General features: G+C 42.1%; 1 long non-coding RNA gene across 1 annotated transcript in view; it reads right to left on the bottom strand.

Moving 5' to 3' along the window:
• LOC125982175 (uncharacterized) overlaps positions 1 to 16,174 on the bottom strand; it is a 36,177-nt gene extending 20,003 nt beyond the window's left edge. The window contains exons 1-2 of the long non-coding RNA XR_007486294.2: positions 15,874 to 16,174; positions 13,649 to 13,833 (exon numbers count right to left, since the gene is read on the bottom strand). This is a non-coding gene — a long non-coding RNA (uncharacterized lncRNA). The remainder of the gene's footprint in view (positions 1 to 13,648; positions 13,834 to 15,873) is intronic.
• Between the last annotated feature and the right edge of the window lie 4,576 nt (positions 16,175 to 20,750).

Below are 20,750 nucleotides of genomic sequence, written 5' to 3' on the forward strand. Positions count from 1 at the left end.
TCTGAAAAAATATTTGTAAGCACTTCTAAAACAATTCCAACATGACACATGACCCAACACTGCCCCCTTAAGGACAAAAAGGGGGTAAAGAGGTTGGGGGGTTGCATTTTTTTTTTTTTTTAAAGTCTATGAGAAGCAAAACAAGTAAAATAGGTACACAATCAAAAGGATTAGATGACAGACTGGCAAGAAGATTTATGAGTGCAAGGGGAAAAGGCCCCTTGTTAACATTGGTGCTCTTCTTTTTATGCCAAGTCATTCAAGGGGAGTTGGGTTTAGTGCCACATGGGTGGAAGCGGACTTTTAAAACTATGCAAATGCAGCTCCACTTTTATACCCACTCTAATCGAATGCGACGGTTTATTTTCAAACCAATCACTTTAAGAAATGACTTCACAATGACCAAGAATGCAATCTTTTCCATTTCTGTTACTAATGCATCATTTGAGCCTTGTGCAAAGCATCCTGATCCTTCATGCAAGATCGCCTCATCTCAACTGAACTTGTCGGACTTTGTCGTGGCTGTCCCAGGATCAGTTGGCATCGTAAAAGCCGTGACTGATGTGGCGAGAAGTGACGCGAATGTCAAATGAGTCAGCGTGGTGAGGACTGAATGCAACGTGCGTCAACGGTGATTAAGATGACCACTTAGCCAATTTACTGCTGCACTGCGTGTTGAGCATGCTGCATCGAAGCCTGTCAATCACTCATGCGCATTCTCGCCTGCACATTATGGCTTTGTAAGTTTTCAATTTTTGAATAGTGCAACATTTTAAAAAGGAAATTGTCATGACAGACGAGGGGTGCAAATCTGTCTCTCTAGTGATTGTATTCATAGTTATTAATTTAAAACTGATTCTGGAAAGTAGGCCAGCTTTAATTGAATCCCAGAGAAAAAAAAAATCTTTTAATTTGGTCATCCTTAGGCTCAGCATGTGCGGTTTGAATTTTGTTAGCAATGACTGTATGTGACCTGCTTATCAATTACGAGTAACCATCAGAGTAAGCCTAAGGTTAACATTGACTTGGTCTTTTGAGGAAAAAAAAAAAATACAGAGAGAGACAAAATAGCTCTTTTGCTCAACTGACTTTTTTTCTGATTGGATCAATGCTTAGGAAAGGAAGGCGCAATGAAGTGAAGAGTGTAATGATAACATTGTTGCCATGGAGCACGGCAGAGGGAGAACAGACAAAGAAGGAATTTGTTATATTCTACTCCACTCTCAGCTTTGCCTTCAAAATGAGAATTTAAGAAAGTGCCAATGGCAAGTTATGTGATCCATAACTAATTACCCCAGCAAGTAAGACAAATGTATTCTCGGTGCATATTGAAATTAGAAGGACGCTGTCTTCAAGGAATATCATAAAATAAAAGGTGGTCATATGGCGCTAAGGTAAAGTCATCAGGCAGCGTCCTAAACCGTATGGTAAAAGCGAGATACTTTTGTGAGACAATAAAGTCTTTACGGCCGTGACCTTCCTCCATAGCCCTTTGCTGTGTTGCGGCACATACTCTCCATATTTAATGCCTACGGAAGCGACATACATTTTAATTAGCGACGGCCTTTTGACAGTCGCTATCCTCTAGCCATGAATCGAGTTCTCTGCCTCCTGCAGTCAACAGTGTGGTAATCCTATTTGCAACACGCGCATTGGCGCCACTGCCAAGGAAAGCTGAGAAGACAGCAGTTATACAAGCTGCCGTCTACTTTAGTATAGAGCAAAGTAACAGTGTAGTGAGCTAAAGTGCCAGCAATACGCTACATATGGAAACAGGATGAGGTTGGGGAAGAGATGCCTTGGGCTAAGTCAATAAAATGGAAGCCCAATCAGATTAAACCGTCATTCTTTTGGGGCACTCAGGCCCATCGAACTTTTTCTCCTTCTCCGAGATCCTTCCCGTCAGACTAAGAGACAATAACCTAAGAGGATAGTTGGCGGCAGTCAAACACTTTGTCTTTGGCTAACTTCCAGCGGCCACGCAAATGTTACAAACGTATACAAGCGGGCCTTGTACGCTGTCAACGCCGCTCCGGAACGACAAGGACGCTGACTCAGGTATCATCTTACAACTTCCTCCACATTGTTTACCAGTCTGGGCCGCATCGTTGACAGAGTTGGAGGAAGCCTGAACTTTATCACCACTTTAGAATATACTCAATCACATGATTTAAAATCTGTCCGGGGTCTACCCCACATATGGACTCTAACTCACTGAACAAACGGGACATGTGAAGACCTGACCATCCTCATTATCACATATTAAATCCGTCTTAATGCAAGTGACTCAAATAATAATATGAGGGTCATTCATATGACATAAAAGGAAAGGCAAAAAGATTAAGTACGAAAGCAAAGCAAAGGTCGATAACACCACATTTGTATTCTCGACGGAGGCTCCACAGCAGGGCTTGTAAACCTTTAACAAGCCCATGACCCTACTTTTAATATCAACAATTCAGCAAATGGTGGCAATTAACTGTGAAATGGAGTGTGGCGTTATTTTAAAATCTACAGTCGAGAGCATGGAAGTTCAGCAGCACGTGTAACAACCATGAACATTCGTGTCACCGTCGTGTCAGTGGGGAGGTCAACAAGAACACGGTAAATGCCTACAACTCTTTCAAGTAGGTCAAACGCTATTATTGCACACTGTTCACTCCATAAGAGTATGGTTAGCTTGCACAAATTGGATTTTACCAAGATTGTATACAAATTCCTCCACTACGCCATCTTGGGTGGATCTTTATTTCCCACCGTGCATCCAGACAAAATCACGTCAGGAATCGTTTATCAAATTGTAGTCTTACAAGGCAGATGGAACTACCTGGGTGATCAAACACAAATCAAATTATTCATACAAAAAAAAAAAAAGGAAAGAAACCCCTCCCTGGCTTGAATCGCTGATACAAAAACTCTTCGGCTCCATTTGATGTGGCTGCCAAGACAATCAGCGAGCAAGCAGCTATTAAAACCAACAGGATACTTTGCGTGCCAAGTTAGACACTTTTGCAGATGAAAGCTCCCTCATAGGTAGAATGGAAGCCCCTCAGTGACACAAATACAGACAAGCAGCGTTTCGTCGTCTCCTCGCGAGCGTGCAGCGGAGGATTTGCCAAAATGCGCCGCGTGTAATCCCCGCACAAGGTAAACACACCACAGAGGGGGTTATTTGGAAGCCAGGGAACAGACTCCACTCTCATCTGCTGGCGCTTTCAACGCTGAGGAATGGCAGAGCACGCATCTAGTCGGGACGTTCCGAGCCTTGGCCCCATTTAGGTGCACAATGGAACGTCCTGCAGCTGTCTTGTCCTATTTCTCAGTCTGTCTAACTTTTCTTTCTCAGTGACAACCTATGTAGTGAATCTTTAATGGATGTGGGACTTCAAGGGGACACATGAGAAGTTCTATCAAGACAGCTGATGTAAAACTTAGAAAAGTTATCAAAGAGTGAAAGCAAAGGTTGAACCCATGACTGATCCTTGAATCATTTCTCGGAGGCAAAGCCAAAATCTATCTTTGGAACAGCTCGTGTGATGTAGCAGTCTTCTTTGTGCTCTCACTGCTCCTTTTTGTCAAACGTCACTGGCTCAAATGCCTAAAAGGTCAACTACGGTCGAGTTTTCATTACAGAAAAGTAAAATGGCCGCTTCTAGTGGTTGGACTAGATAATAGATGACACAGAGCACGGTCAGTTGCCAGATGTATTGCAATCATCTGCTTTCAAATCAATAGTAGACAAAGAAAGTTCCTTTCTGAAAGCTTTATGCGTCAACTTGACAAAAAGGAATAAAAGAAAGAAGGTGCCACACACACACACACACACATACACACACATACCTGAGCCAAGGAAAGAGCAGCATGGTTATTAGCCTTTGAAACATTAAAAGTGCTGATGCGTGCTATCGATTTCTATCTTTCATCTGTTCGATGGGGCGAATGCATGCATAATGACAATTACAGAGGGCTCTGATCTCTAATCTGCAGGCGATTCATTTTTGTCGATCCGTTCATTTATATTCATTAGCTCAAACGTAGCGTTCCCGTCACGCCGCCCAGGTCGGTTTTTGCTTTTGTACCGGAGCGCCTCACCGCCGCTTTGTTTATATCTTCGCGGCCATCTCGTAAAACCCCGAGCCAGTATCTCAAGGAGGGTCACCTTGTCTGGCACGGGTTCCCAACTCTTGATGGAGAAAATAGCTGCCTCATCTCTTTTTGCAACTTCACTTTGGTTTCATCATTGAAAACAAAACTTCCCAAAAAAAAAACAAGTGCTGTAAATCATGGCGTTTATTATCATTTCATCAGTTGCCGCCAGAGGAAGCAAACGCGTCGGAGAGTGAGAATGTTTCCCGAGGAGAGACAAAAAGCAAAACAAGAACCTTTGAGGTTTCACCGATGTCTGACCTGGAAAACTGAGTGAAGATTTAACTGCAGTTTTTAGACATGCTGACATTAAACACTTGCGCTGTCTATATTTATGATGTTTGTTCAAACTTTTTTGTCTAACTGCTAGGTAACCTTGACGGGGAATCGCATTTATGAGGAAATATTGTAAATATTTATGTGGAGTGATAAAATGAAACAATGTTCTGTGACTGACTTAAGATTGTTAAAATGTTTTTGAAGGTTCGTGATGAAATAAAAATTGAAAATTAACAAATGGCAGATTTGGAAGGCTCTTCAAAAGACAAACATCAGCTTCGCCGTTTATCTTTAAAGAGGGTGATAAAAAAAGAGTGTAACAAAGCGGGGGGCGGGGATCAATTACAATAATGGCAAAAGTAGGACATGATGAATAATCAGCGCGCCATTCTTCTTGGGACCTGAGTCATCATGGTTGAAGTGCTTAGGTTTGACGAGTGAGCTATTGTTGAGATAGATGTAAACAAATGTCATCTGTCAAAGAAAAGCCTGACAGCCATAAAAGAAAAAAAACTGATGGTGCAGACTTGAAGCACCTCATCACAGTTGGAAGCAAGTGGCAAGATTCCCAAACCATTTAAGCACACGTCTTCCATGCCACATTTCCATCTTGCCAGTTTCAGGTTCAGGAATAGCCAAATTGAAAAAAAAGTGACAGAATTAAACATTATCAGCAGAGGAGGAGAGGCAAGCAAAAAATATATATAATTACAGCATGGAGGCCAGCTCAAGCGTGTTCAAATCATTTATTGTGAATGACTTGTCAGCATTTAAATTATGCAGACTTTGTTCGTGTGAGTTGACGGAGCCAGTGTGTGGGTGGCTTTGACTGGGGGTGTCATTTGTGACTTCCAATCATTTGTCACTAAATTAGCCCTGACAATGTTAAACTAAAATCGGCTGATTTGAGAACCATGATTCTGTCACTCAATCATCTAAAGGGGGAGAGCGACTTCCTCAGCTTCAAGTACCATAAATCATGCTTCATTTTACGATAAAGATAATTTTTTTCCCTGATCTGAATTGCCAGCAAAATGTTTCCTGCCAAAGCGCTTCGTTATCAGCAGTTGTGTTCTTTAGGGACAGAATTTCGAGGTGTCATCCAGGGATACTGGGTGTCGGCTTTTGTGGATCTCAACTACGATGGGGGGTCCTAAAACTCCACCGCCTGATGCAAGACTCTCATTGAAGCAGACTTGGGGCGAGCGCTTCAGTAAAAACAGTAGGTATCAAAGAAGAAGGTTGATTCCCTCAGAAGAATATATGAAGAAGAGGGCGATGGAGATTTCCAAGTATTATGAAGGACCCTCGGGGAGCGAGGTGGATCAGAGAAGTCCACTGACAGAACCTTCAAAACCATTCTGATGTGGAGGCCAAGAAGTCAAACCCGCTTTATGAGCTGATGAAGCACTTAGTCCTGTCTTCGACCAATTTCCTCCCTCAAGAAGCATCCAAGCACGTCGTTGCTTGGCCATGGCCTGTTTTGTATTCTACGCGTGACGGGTGGTGGCGTCCTGCCGCTCGCTAGCCAGCCTTTTCTATTGACTCCACAAAAGGGCTAGAAAACAAACTTGTTTCAATGTCAAAGTAAGATTGCTTCCACAGCAAAATGGTCTAGACTGCGAGATGACTCATGGCAACTCTTGAATTCCAATCTGACGGTGACGTCATTTCACAATTATGCAAGCGAAACATTTGATTTCTTTCGTGTCTCGTCCTCCCATTGCAACTTATGTATTTTCTTAACACTTTTGCACACCCAATTCCGCTGTCACGGTATAAACCACATTAGATGAGGCAGGGGAAGCGATAGCTTTTCAGCCATGACAGCTTTTTGATATACGCCGTGTTGCTCGTTCATATGAACAAACAAAAGTGTTTTATATTCAGAAAGTCACGCGCAATTGCGCAAACGCTCCGGGGCTGCTACAAACAAACATATGAGCCTGCATACATTATGTCTACTGTATAAGATTAAAGGGACAAACAGTAATTCAGCAGGGCTGTTTGTGTTATGTTACATATCCAGCAAAGGCTTTAAATAATTCACTGATTACTGGCACAGGCACATTAAAAGTACTGAAAGGCTCTTGTGGTTAGGATGCTTAAGAGACATTATGGTAATGATTGCAATGGTGCAAGTAAATGGGTCAAACAAATTATGCAAGAGGTGAGATTGTTTTTTTTCTCTCTTTTTGGATACATTTGGAGTCAAGTTAAGCATGGATAACAAAGCCAAGCGCAAATTAAATAGACAGTCGTGATGGAAAAGTCTCACAGAATACAAACTTGTCGAGATCAAGGTCATGACGGATGATGGGCAGTTTTTCAGGCTGCAGACAGCTGCTTTAATCTTGGCATCAAAAAAGGTGGAAGGAAAAAAATATATGAAATGGCACCTTCTCTCCTCTCCCAGGTGTGTTCGGAAAGAAGTCCCATCACATAAGACCTCATTACCGGACCTCCACGCACTATCACAGGCGAGGGTGCGACAAAGTTGGTGAGCGAAAAATAGATATTACCTCCTGTTTTCTGTCACCACTTTAACAATGATGGGAAAAAAACAACTGGAGCGAAGCCAAGTTGCAAGTTATGGGGAGAGTTTGGATAATGCACGGCACAGAGGGGATGCTGATATGCTGATTAGAAGTAATGATCGGGAAAGTGGGGGAGCCAAAGACTAAAGGGCAGGAATAAATTAAACCAGGCGCTCCCTAGGGGAGGTGCAGACGTGCACTGTGGGTGCTTTGTGTCCATGAACTTTGGATTCCAAAAGTTGGCATAGAAATGTCCCAGAAAGATTCACTCTATATTTGATTCTGTACCTAATTTAAAGACTGGTTGATTCCAAGATGGCGTCAGAGTACTCACCAACAACAACAGGTGTTAGTAAATGAGAATTGTTAACGAAAAAATTTTGGACGACCTTCAAGACGGTATTATACTTTCATCCATTTTGCAGTCTTTATGTCACGTCCATTCTGTTATTGTCTGCTAACTTTTTATTCCAGTGGACAGTTAATCACATTTCTCCTCCTGTGACTCTGCCTGCTTGTCTGAGTGATTAAAGTTTCACCACAATCATTCACCAGGCCCCTGTTGAGACCTTTATAGAATTAGATCAGTGGTGACATTGGGGAACAAGGTCACACGCGTATGTTGATGATGGACTGGGCTTGGAATAAATAAGTGAGTGCATGTGGAGCTCATCACTTTGACATAAAGGCTAATAATGCATAGCCAGACTTTCACAATAGGGCTTTCAGACAAAGGCTAAGTGACATTTTTTCCAAAGTTTTTCATTCCTAAAAGACGGGGGGGTGGTTTGGGGGTACACTGGTCTACTCCACAACTTTCACGGTTGATTAAAAGTTGAAAGTATTTTGCTAAAGGAGAACAGGAGTAGTAAGTAGCAGGGCTAGGGGTGAATGGTGCCTAAGAGAACTTCAATCTACTTTCACCCCTCAAGATAGATGGTTTAAATTCAAAAGGAATTCTGGGGTGGGAAAGTTCCAGTGGCCCGTTTCGCACTGTGACTGCTGATAAAATACGATTGTTGAAGTTAATTAACTTCAAACTGTCCCACTGGTGCTGCACAGTGGCCAGAAGTCAAAGAAGAAAGGCCGACCGAGCGTTACTGTGTAAGTTAACATCTGTGCAGATTGAAATGGAGTACAACGTGGCCTGTCTAATCAATTATTGATCGTTAAGTATGGAATTGATTAATTGCTTTAAAGCGAATGCGGGAAAATAAAATGCCATACATGCAAGAATCAACATACTAGATGTTCAGTTTGACCTTTTTTGTGAGCTCATCTTGGTTGAGACATCCTGCAAAAAGCTGTTGGCTCCTTGTTTTGACGTCAATAGACGCATCGAGAAGGCTGTAGCAAAAATGTCAAGTAATTGCAAGTGCTCGGTGGCTTTATATCGAATTGTAAATTGGCACCTTGGCGTCGGACCCTATCAGCTTGTTTCACCTGTCCGAATGAGGCCAATAACAGCCTATCATATACAGCAGCCGTGACGATAAGAGCCATCAATCACTTCCTGATGGGTAATTTCAACTGGAGCACGCCTAAGGCGTTCGTTTTATACGTACGTTGCACCACAATCCGCGGGAGAGTGGATTTTAGTTTCAATAAATACAATATGCAAAAAGTATCTTCTAATATGCATTCAAGAAATATTCATTTTGGAAGTAACCCAGAAAACATTTTCAATAATCTCATAAAGTATGGGTCAAGTTGAGAGCCAGAAAACACAATGAATAAATTGAGTCTCACACAGTACAAAGCGTGTTGCCAGAGAGATAAAAAGGCTACTTTGTATGTCTATCATACACCGAGTCCTGTGATCAAATGTCAGCCGTTGACGACCTGGAATGAGAAGGGCTCGTCTTCTTCCCTCTCACTCCATCTTGTGTGTGGCGCGGGTGTGTTTGTGTGTAAATATACTACAGCTGCTGGGGCCCACTGGCAGGTAATGAGAAGTTTATGTGTTTTCATTACTCTGTGCCTGACAACAGAATCACTCTGAGGGCCGCTGGCAGCCGGCGGAGGCTGGAGGAATGCAGTCAAATCAGATTAAGGAGCTGAAATATAGTGTGTGCGGTGCCACAGGTGACTGAACAAACACAAATAGCTCAGCTGGAAGAAGTGCCACCCATTTTTGCTCCACACACACATGTATAGTTCGGCCCAGATGTATTTGTACAGTAAGGAAGTTTTTTTATGGTTTGAACTTGGTTGATCCAAGAGTCACCTTTCATTTAGGAGGTTTTAGGGAATCTTCTTTGCCGAGGTATATATTGGGGGTGAACCCCCTGAAAAAAAAAAAAAAACAAGCTTGATCACATTGATCAAATTATTTTTGCATTCAGGTCAGCTGCCATGTGTCACAAGCTTGCACGTGCTCCTCTGATTCCAAATTTGAAAAGAGGAATAAGAGCGTAGCATTTCTGAGGTTCTGATGGTGGGAGCAGCAAAAAAAGATAGAGGAGGAAACGGATGAGAAAACGTTAGTAAACAGGGGCTACAAGCCGTCCTCTGGAGACCGCCGTCTATTTTTGTAGGCTGACAAGCGTGTTCCCTCTCAGAGCGATGTGCATGAGAGAGCAGTTGGAGGGAGGGGAAAGGGGAAGAAGGGTGACTGGGGGTCCCGGTAAAAAGAGAGTGAATCGGGGCCAGTTCCCTCTTGAAAATTCCCTCACACAGAGTCAAATTCATCTCCCCGTGGAGGCCATGCCGATGACTTTGAGAGCGGAGCATTTGCCTCACATGCTGATTCACGTGACAGCTGGGCTTTGCATGTGTGAGTATGCAGATACGCTGGAGTTGCGCATTGGCACGTGCCTGGTGAGAACATCTTGCCCAAAAAGAACACAAAAATGCCTGCATCATTTTATTCCTGATCATTTTAAGTAGAAGCCATATTCGTTGAGACATCAAAAATAATCGTTGACATCCATCTCAGGCCTGAAACCTGCCGTAGGTGTCTTGGAGTGTTTAAGAAAACACTAAGCAGCAGCCAAGACAGGTCAGCCGTCTTAATGATGGATTAATTTTATAAAAGAGGGCTTAAATCCAATTTGACGTTGGGCGTTGGAGAGCTCTCCTGGGAAGTTCACTGACTTGATGACTGACTGACGCAGCTGGACACGCTGCGCTGCCGCAGTGATTAACCTCGTGCTTAGCAGTCACAAAGCAGGTTAAGTAGTTTCAACCCAATCGGGAGTGAAAGACGGCTAACAGAAAAAGACGGAACAGGACCATAGACTTTTTTTATCTCCGGCGCCAATCACAATGTTCTTTCTTCTGTCCTGATAGATCAGGGTGAAGTGCTTTCATTAAACACGTTCCCCTCAAAGGAGCACAAGTGGAGGAGGTACAGGTGGGAGAAAATGACACGCAAACACCCAAAATAGTGTGAAAAATCACACATATAGAATAAATAAACGTTCTCGATTGGGTTGAGATCAGGTGACTGACTTCCCTAAGCTCAAACAAAACAGTACCATACCTAAATTCTTGTAATAAAGTCTTAAAGGAATGTCAAACTTTTTTTACTCCAGTGCAAGAGAGACAAGATACCTTTGTGTTAATAAAATATGTCAACGATAGCCTCGGGACATCTGTGTTATTCTTTGCGCGAGGAGATATTCATTTGAGTTTAGGAAGTGCATTTGAAATCCCCCGTGGTGGACACTAATGCGATGCTTTATTTGGACCGTGACAAGTGTCTGAAAGCCATCCTGAGTCGATGGGAAGGTTAAAAGGCGACTATCTGTAATAGCGCGCTTTCTATCATACTTTTGCCATCTTAATGACTTGGTGCCTTTGGGCGTTTATCAAAGAAACAGCAGATACATTACCAAACGGGGGAAAATGCTCAATGCTAGTCTAGCAGATGGTAAATTCGTGCAATACGGTGGCTTCATTTGAGTCACGCTTGTCCGCGTCGCCCTAAATATTGCATAGTTACAGTTTCAGGCATGACTCACCAATACTGGTTTACACGGCGAGTACAAATGCATCACGCTGTGGAAGAAGAATGACTCCTTGCAACATCAAAAGGCATAAGCAATGCTCTGCACAGCGCTGATATGGGAAATGTGAGGTATTTTCATGCCGGCTAATCTGCACATTCAGCTCATCTACATTTTGGAAAAATAAAAAGCACGAGAGGCTTGTCCTATTCTAGTAAACATTGTGTTGCCGGATCTATTTTTCTTTCACTGCCAGCTACCTGATGTCAACTTTCCGCCTTCTGCAGCAACTTCCCGCTTTAGAAATTCACCATCATTAGCATGCAACTTTGCAATATTAATGCTAATCTTTGTTGTTGTTCCGGCATGATGCGCTGCCTCAAACTAATGTCCTGAGGGGTCATGCACAGAACGGTGGTTAAAAGGCAACAACAACAAAAAGTGTGAAGTTGCTGCTTAGCAAGCCGAGCGCAAGCCAGTGCTCCCTCTCGGGGGTTTCCACGGGAAACGAAGCTGGCAGTAATGAATATCTGGCTCGGGGAGGCAGACCGCATTCAGCCATGCAGGAATAACCAACAGAGCTTGTTTACTTTTAAAAGCATTTTTCCTCATCGCTTTAGAAAGTTCCAATGGCTGAAATCCAGATACCGAATACCCTCGTCGTGATCATGGTGCTGTTAAATGTTGAAGAAAGTTAGTTGGAAACTCATGATGAATTTGCATTTCTAGTCATCCAAATGGCACTAAAAGACTTCCTCACTTTTGAGAGCGTTTGCTGGCGGAAGCAGAATTTGTCAGAATGCAGAAAGTCTCTAACTAGCCTGAAGTGAAGGCATAATTACAGGATACTTTTAACAAGTAGGAGTTATTTGGAAAAAAAAAAAGCCTCTTCTAAGCAAAGTGTGAAAGCTGGTGACTATTGTGGTGACAATAAACAGGTACAAGACCCGAGTGGAAACAGCGCTTGCATTAATAGCTGCGGGCTGTGTGACCATTTCTGGGCACTATGGAGGTTACCGCCGGTGCTAATAATTATCCCGAGAATACCGCAGACAATTTCCTTTCCATGTAAATCCGCCTTCAAATCAGAGATGACTGGGCCAGCGCTTGTTTTACAGACACCACAGGGAAACGGAATTAAGCTATATCAGGGATCTTAATTACTGTATCCATAGCAGAAAAATAGCCGTGATGTTGATGATCCATCAGTGCTGTCGAGCGGTGAAACTGCAAAGCTATCCTAGAGGTTCTCCAAAGGTCTGACCTCCTTTGGGAAAACCCAGAGGAAGAACCTCCGCATGCTGCTGAGGCTGCAGTCTCAGCACAGGAGAGGGACGACTTAAGACTTCAAAGCGTCCGTCGGCCCTTCGGTGTGAGCGTCGCCGTCGAAACGATCCCACGGCCGCGGGACCCGTGGACATGCGACTGCCACACTCAACCTTGAAATCTTTTTCTGCCGGCGCTCCTGATTCTCAGCCAGCTTGATTACTCACATATTGCTCTCTCTCCACTTTTTGGAGCCGTAAAGCCATTGATTTCCCTGGCCTGATCTAATCCCCCTGCTTCAAACAGCTGAGCATTAATTAGAGCAGCGAGCGATGCGGCACGTGAGAGAGAGCACGCGTCGGCTTCAAAAACGGCTGCTTCAATGTCAGATCACAGCCAGCTTGATGGTTGTGAAGAATCCTGAAAGGGTTCTTCTTGCGTCTGTCAGACCTCAACATCTCATTGGCCTGACTCCGATGCTGCAATCGGCCTGACTCCGATGCTGCAATCGGCCCGATGCTGCAATCCTACTCTGGGTCCGAGTGGCTTGGATGTGAAGTGTTGCAAGAAGCTGAAGCGAGGTCCCCGCTGTAAGCAATGCACTTTATGGGGGCCTGATTGAAGGGACTTGAAAGGACCAGTCTCTTTTCTCAAAGGAAAAGAAGAGGCAGAGATGGGGGAGAATGAAAAAATAAATAAATAAATATCAAATGCGCCTTTCGGTCTACGCTGCTCTGCTCCCATCTACTGGCCGTCGGTGGTGGGATGTAAACCAACATGCAGAGTCACTGGCAAAGCATTTGTCAATGAAGGAATCTTGATGAGGAAAAACATGGAATTCTTTGAAAAGTAGGCAGGCTGAACACGTTCAGGTTTGAATGATTGCACTCATTTGGGAACTGTTGAATTTGAGAATTTGTTACAATTTTACATTGGGTTCAATTGTGTGGAAAAACTTAAAGGAAAGAAAACATGCTGATCATTTACATAGCACCTTAGAATTTCAACCTCAATGGATTTTCAGTAAATCATTTTGGTGCAATTATTGCATGGTCAGAGCTACTTGCTTGGTTGAAATGTGTTTTTCCCAATTCGAACCGCAACAACATCAGCCCTCGGGCTCACTGGTGGTGGTAGCAGGGGCTGCTTTAACATAGTCAATTTTTCACAGGCCTTGTAATGCGCACGACTTGTTGCTGGAGGGGCTCGAAAGAAAGACACATTTATCAAAAAAAAAACAATTTGATTCCAGAAAAACATATCTACACCTTGAATTATTTATAATTGGCACTCCAGTCTCTCGGGACTCGTATGCAATTGAAAAAAAACAAAAACAGCTGCCCGGCAACTTGTAAAAAAAAAAAAAAAAACAGCTTTGGACAAGAAATGAATTTCCCCAACAGCTGGCCTCGCAAAAAGGAACATTTCAAGTCTGAGGTTTACGGCGTGAATAGCAAATGAGAAAGTCACCTGTGGAGCACCGACGATGCTCGTGGCCATCTCACCATCTCCCCGTGAGCTCTGTGATATGCGATGAGGTGCGAGTCCAGCGTGGTCTTGCCAGCAGATGAATCGGGCAGGCGTTGAAAGCGCTTGAGAAATCAAAGATGTCGACTCTCACGGCTTCATTCCCTTTATCTTGGTAGGGATGGAATCTGGTCAGCAGGAACACAAGGGTATCAGTCAATGGCAGGGGGTCCAGTTCATGCTGAACCTGCCATCTAGTTTCATTCAGGCTTGGCACTAAGAAATCAGCTTGACATGATTTACTGTTTAAATTGGAATTGAATTTACAAGTCACTGCTCGAGCCAAGGAAGAAATCGTATTCAACTTTGATGCTGCGGTTTTAAAGTATTCCAAAAACTTACAAGTAGTTTTGAAAGTATACACACATTCCCGCAGCTTGAGCTGTTGAATATTTTAGCAGTATATTTTTTCTTTTTGTTGGCTGTGCGCTTTCTCTTAACCTCAAGAGAAAGCGGTTAGCCGTTAAAACTCGCCATGTTACGAGGTCGACGCGCCGGGTGGCCGAGTGCAAGCTCTGGCGCTAATAAGGCCGGCTCGTGTGCCACTTTTGACAGATGTGTTTGTGCGAAACCGCCGAGCGAGCGGCGGGACCTGAACCCGTCGCCCCTCCCGTCCATGCTGCTGTCTTGGCCTCAAGCCCTCGCTGCCACACACAAATAAATACACAATGTCACAAAAAGATAAGGGCGGGGTGGGTTTCTCAGCTGCTAAGATCCTCATCGGTTTCACTTTGAAAATGGATGTGGCAAGCATACAAATTCCATCCAAATGTCAACAATCTGAAAAGCTGATCAGCCCGAGGAGCAAAATGTCACCGGCGCTAGGTCAACCAGCCATTATTGCTCTACAACTGCCGTTTAAACTGGATTTATATTAGGGAGGCGTATCGTAAAATATCGGCTACCCTTTGGAATAAGAGCTCGTTTTTATAACCAGTATTGACTTAAAAAGTGCCCAGACTCCTTTTCCTAATCCAAAACTGTCTTCGGATTGTTGCTTTAACCACACTGGAGTCAAGCATATACTGATCTGTAGGTACTCTAGAAATGAACCAGTCCAAAGTCTCACATTGTCAGAATTATGAATGCTAATGTGACAACAAGCTGCTCTATCGATAATGATTATTTTCCAGTATTTTTTAGACATGTAGTTGCTGCAAAAATGCCCAAAACAAACAATACCAGAGATGGACTTTGGCATTAGCTGACCAAGTGCAGGGGGGTTTCTGTCATTCTTACAATGGCAGCAAACTGGTCTTGTAACCTAGCAACAAATACTCTCGACATGCACATCAAGGAGACACACTGATGTTCAATGCAATCAATTGACGAAAGCAGACAAAAACGGGATCCCCATTCGAGAGCCGCTTTTGTTTTGGGTCGCTTTTGAAAATGTGATGGAACGGCACTAAGTGTCATATATTAAAATCTTGGCTTTGCATGTGATTACACAATTTCATTTACACTACAGATGTATTGATCACTATATGAAGCCAGCAGGTTTGATTTTGCATGGCCAGTTTCCTCTTGCTCTTTAAAAAAAAGATTTATTTTGCAACTGAGAACAAACACCAGCTAGAAAAGGGACAGAAAGCAAACACTGACACAAAGTTCTGTCATAAATTTTTCCCCCTTACTAAAAGCAGGTTTGACATTGAAGCATCGCACAGCTTGCCAACTTGAAACGCGACCTTGCAGACCGAGATGTGCTCGGGGCCACCAATGAACGACGGCGCGCCCTCTGCATGCCAACGTCCGCTGCGACCCCACGACGAATTCACGGCATCTTTTGTCTCTGCGTTATATTAACTTGGCGTGATAAAGACGTCAGCGGCGCTGTATACGCGCGGATAACGTCGTAGCTCTCGTCCCGAGTGTTACTCAGCCGACGCGCGCAATAAACGCCGCTATACATCTCAATGACTCTGCGCTTGCTTTATGGCCATTGCGCAGCTTGTATTTTCATTGTTAAGGACTGACTCGAGTCAAGACAGGGTAATTGTGTAGAATGACTTTCATTTGGATTGCTTCAGAGTGGTTGGGGGCGTTTATTTAGTGCATTCAAGTGGAGAAAGTGGCCAACATTAATGGAGAGCCGCTCCAAATCTATTTTGCAGAAAAACAAAATATGAAAATACAGTGTAATGTTTGGGCCCAATTAAGCTTACCTGTGCATTGCAGTTTAAGTTGTTTGCAGATTTGACTAACAGCAGAGAGATTCCAAGTTGGGAATCTGGGTTTTCTCCACTTGGTCCAACATCCTCAAAGTGGTGTTAATATCCTCTGGTGCGTCCAAAGGCTCAAATGTTCATCAAAAATAAGCTTCACAGTGCATGCATGCACTAAAGATGCATTTTGTGGTTGCAGAAAGCCATTATTTAGATTATAAAAGACAAGAAAAAAACACCAACACGTCAGTTCACGGGACTCCACTGTGTTGGTAACAAACAATTTGGTGCAGGTGATTGACTTCAGGTGTGTCATGTCTAGTGCACTTGCAATACTCCGGTAAGCCACAAGGGTTAGGGTCAGATGTCCAAAGTAGTTTTTAAAAAATATATATTTTTAAAAGACAAAAAATTAAATAGATTTAAGAAGATATATATTATTGCTAATATCAATATTTTTTCAATAAATGTGAACTATAATTGTCAAAAATAGATATGTTATTGGCACACTCTGACATTACATTCCCTCAGATTGTTACATTTATTTTATTTTTAGTATTAACTATTTGTGGTTAAAAAATAATAAGGAAAATTTGATGCCTATTCAGTTTCAAATGTTGGACATTTAAGTCATCGTTAGGCACCGGTGTCTCCTCGTGCCCTTGAACACGCCTGTGAACCTTTAATTGCTTCTATAAATGAGTCTTGCATGGGCCAGAATAAATAACACACACACATTAGCATATAAAGTGAGTTTGTTAGTTGTTGGTTTTTTTTCCTATTTTGTACGAGGCGTGAGAAAATTGCAAAGGGAACTTCACACCAATGCAGCAGTTTTATCTTAGTGCACAATGTCTAGTCAAATATACTTACCTGTCATTCTGTGGCCCTTTCATTTGCTTCTCACTTTATTTTCAGGACCTGTAGTGTTTTTGGCAAACAGTATGATCCTTTGTATTCACTCCACGAGAGTTACTGTGTTATTCCATCAGGTAATTACAAATATCGCAGTGATGGCAAACACTCATAAATAGCAAACAGCAAAAGCCAACACCCGGGAGGCAAGTACTTGATTTAAATGCCGTAAATGGAATTAAAGTAGGCATTAGGACTCAGCAAGTATAATTTAAAAGAGCCGCAGAAAGGAGACAATCAGAAAAAAAAAAAAGCAAACACTGATCTGTGAGGAAGACGGATAGACAGTGAAAACTAACACTCCAACAAGATTAGCCTCAATTAGCATAATGATAGCATCTTACACAGTGGAAAGAAATAATGTCAAGTTAATTCATTTAAAATAAATGTTATTAATTAAATGTTTAATGACAATTGTACAAAAACGATCACACTAATGTGAATAGAAGTCATTTATAGGAGAATACAATAAAATAAAACTACTGCATTCGAAGACGCTTAATGGATATGAAATGGAGAAGGAACGAGAAGGTGTTTTAGAAGATGTTAATACAGTATTTATTCGGCACTTGACAGAAATTCAAGAGTTTCACCTTGCAGATATTGCTGTATGGTTTTAAAAACAGTAGTTCTTCAATCATGAAAAAAAGTATATCAAAAATTCATATCGCCCTGGTGAACTAGCTTTTTAACCTGAATGTTGAGGGCCATTTAGTTGGAGAGGAAAAGCAACAGCGAAGCACATACATTAGCTCTAAATGTACACATTGCAGAGGTGTCAAGTGAATAAATCATCATCCTGGTGTATGGAGGATATGTGGACGTATGTCGTTTCGCCTGCGTTATGAATTATGGATTCTCAAAGTTGCTTTTTTATATCCATCTTGAGGCTCATCTAACACATATAATGTTTAACAGCCCTGTTGAAGTCTTCTAAAAAAAAAAAAAAAAAAGGTTGGATGAAATGTTGGAAATGACATCACTTTCACAAATTAATCAGCGGGGTTGACCTCATAAAAGAGTTTTGGTCAGGCCCCAAATCAGACAAATATATTTTACTCGTAACGTGTTCAAATTTTGAATCACTGCTCTGTATTAACTTTACAATATATTGCATAATCTGAAAACGCATACATTCTGTAATCCTGGGGGCCCAATCTGAGCCGCTGAGCATTGCGGACCCCTTACTCCGAAGTTAATTTTCCACACTTCCAACTCTCGGTTCAAAGGCTTCTGTAGCTTTGATCGCAGAGCATCTTAAATGATTTATTTGGTTCAGAGCCATTAAACAGTAATGCAGCAGTCATTTAATGCTAATAATATCCACGTCATAGAAGACGCTGGCAGCGAAATTGGCTGAAGATGCACAAAGCTACATTTGTGTTACTGAGTTCCGGTATTGGCGCTTTTAAAGACTACCAAAGCTTCTCAAACACCACCTGTCCATAAGTCTTTATATGTTTTCAGTTTTTACTAAGAATGTATCAAATTTGTTGCGTGAATGCATCAAAAAACACAATTTGTGAGACGATTTGGTCTAGAGAACAGCAAAACAAGAATTCAAAGGGTTTAGCAATCGAATCACCCAGCAGTGAAACAACTTTTTCCCCATCTATATTTTTTTCAATAAAATTCTAAAACATACTCTAATGTGTATACAAATTTTATTTTTATTTGAGTTACATTTGGATTTAACTTTTTTGCCCATAAATTCCACCATCCTTCTCAATAATTGAATTTTAATATTATAATATTTAGAATTGACTAAAACAAATGGCACAAATGGAAAAAAAAATACATTGCACGCTAGTTTTGGATTATGCATGACTTACATCAAAACGCGTTTACTGGATCCATGTCACGTGTATGGCGTGCACATTGTGCAGAACACAAAAAAACGGAATGAGAAAACAGGCAAATGTTGATGCACGATAGCATCCTGTAAACTGGCTTCAAAACATTAATTAGCTTTTTGTCTCTGCGTGCGTGTGTGCGTGCGTGCACAATATGCCAGGGGCGGGCGTTAGATCTCACATCTGTCCCGATTTCGCAATGAGGGGAGAAAAAAACTATCCAAGTAAATAAAGTAGAAACGGTGTGTGCATGCATGCATGCTCATTAGAGAGGAAAAAGCTCGCAGGCAGGAGGACAGGTGTTGTTGGGCTTTCCGTTGAGATGAGGACCAATGGTGGCAGCGCAGTCTAATTAGAAAGTGGTCTGAACAAACCAGCCGCTCCTATCTTTGACAGAGCTTCATGCCCTCGAGCCTTTCCTTTTATTTTAATGCGCACGTATTATTTTTTTTTTTATATTTCTCAAGTGAGGAGTGATGCCTCAGGCAACATGACAGCACACATTTTGGCATGCAAGTGAACAATCAACTATGGTCATAAAACAAAAGCAGCAATATACTGTATGGGTATAGTAAATAATTTTCATCCCTGCCCGTCATCGTTCTAATGAAAAACATTGAAATATTTGTTTGCCTGAGGGGACTGAGTGGAAATGCGCGTTTGCGCTTTCTAAGAAGCATTCGCTCATGCTGCTGAGATTTGCACTGCAATTTATTGTAAAGCAAATAATACACCCACGTATTGGAACTGGACAAAATGTATTTATTTTCTTCCCTTACCTCTTAAATATGAATGCAATGTTTAAATAATAAAATGATTTGTGGACATAAGTGGAAGATATTGATCATCCACAAATTCCTTGGTCATACTAAAGATATATTTTTTATGATCATACTGTGTTGATAAATGAGTGGCCTGCCTTTTGTGTAGCAATACTGCCCTCTATTGGTTAAAAGGGAACACTACACAGTAGTGCTGCGGAGGAAACTCTATCCATCCATGCATCCATGCATAAATTGTATTCTTCAATAAATCCAGCATGCACGTTTTTGGAAGCAAGAAGCATTTGTGGGTTGAATTTTAAGTGCATGTTTTTTTTTTTTTTACTTCCTGTGAGGATTTATTTATGCTGAGTTGGATTAACCTCTGTCTACACATTTATGAGTCGGCCAATGGCGTTCTCTAGCGGAAATGTTTTGAAGCTCATCTGTTTAGTTAAATCCTTGCAACATGTTGACGCCAACCATCAGGCCAGGTGCATTAGAGCAGCATATGTTCTTATTCATATAGTATACGAGTTTTATTGTGTTTGCACAGCAGACGCCTGTAGACCAGGAATGAAATGAAAGCATTGAAATGGCCGTGAGAGGGGTGCAAGAAAAGCATATGGTGCATCTCCGAATAGGATCAAAAACCGGCGGCTGCCATGCGACTTTGGAGCCATAATGTGCTCAGCCGAGTGCACCGAGTGCTACTGACAGCACAGCGTTGCTTGACGTTGATTGGTGCTGCAGCATTCTTTGGCTACCATGCAGGGTGCACGGTGGACACACATAGGGACCCACTGACACTTTGCAAAGTCTTGTTAAAGAGACCAGTGCAAAAGCATCGATATTTATGGAGAATTGTTTTAATCTATGTGCAATCTGCAAGTTGAAGCCAGAGGACCCCTGAAACTCTCCATATGTAAGTGTTTTTCCATCGGGGTCACATGTATAGAAAAAAACGAGACTCTAATCTTTGTTATGAAAACAAATCTAATATACATAAATGCTAAGTAATCTTTTCGTATTGATTTTAATCGACTTATTTTTCAAAATGGTTTACAACCTGTATTAGAGTCTCTTTTGTATTCAAATGAGTGCAAAGCTGTTTGGCAGCTAAGCAGGGTGAAGATTTACTCAAAGCTAAGTGGCACACACTTCATTGATCAATGTAGTTGACAACATGGTGGTGTGACGGATATTTGTTGTTTGGCAATGTGCCCGCACCACGCTCCACAGGCATTCTTGTCAACACTAATGGGCAAGAGTAATTTGACAGTTTAGTGATGAAGTGTTACTTTCATGAGTGAAATTGCAATTATTGCTTGTTATTCAAGCTCGTGAG

The sequence above is a fragment of the Syngnathus scovelli genome, chromosome 15 (genome assembly GCF_024217435.2).
Source record: "Syngnathus scovelli strain Florida chromosome 15, RoL_Ssco_1.2, whole genome shotgun sequence".
NCBI classification, from domain to species: Eukaryota; Metazoa; Chordata; class Actinopteri; order Syngnathiformes; family Syngnathidae; genus Syngnathus; species Syngnathus scovelli.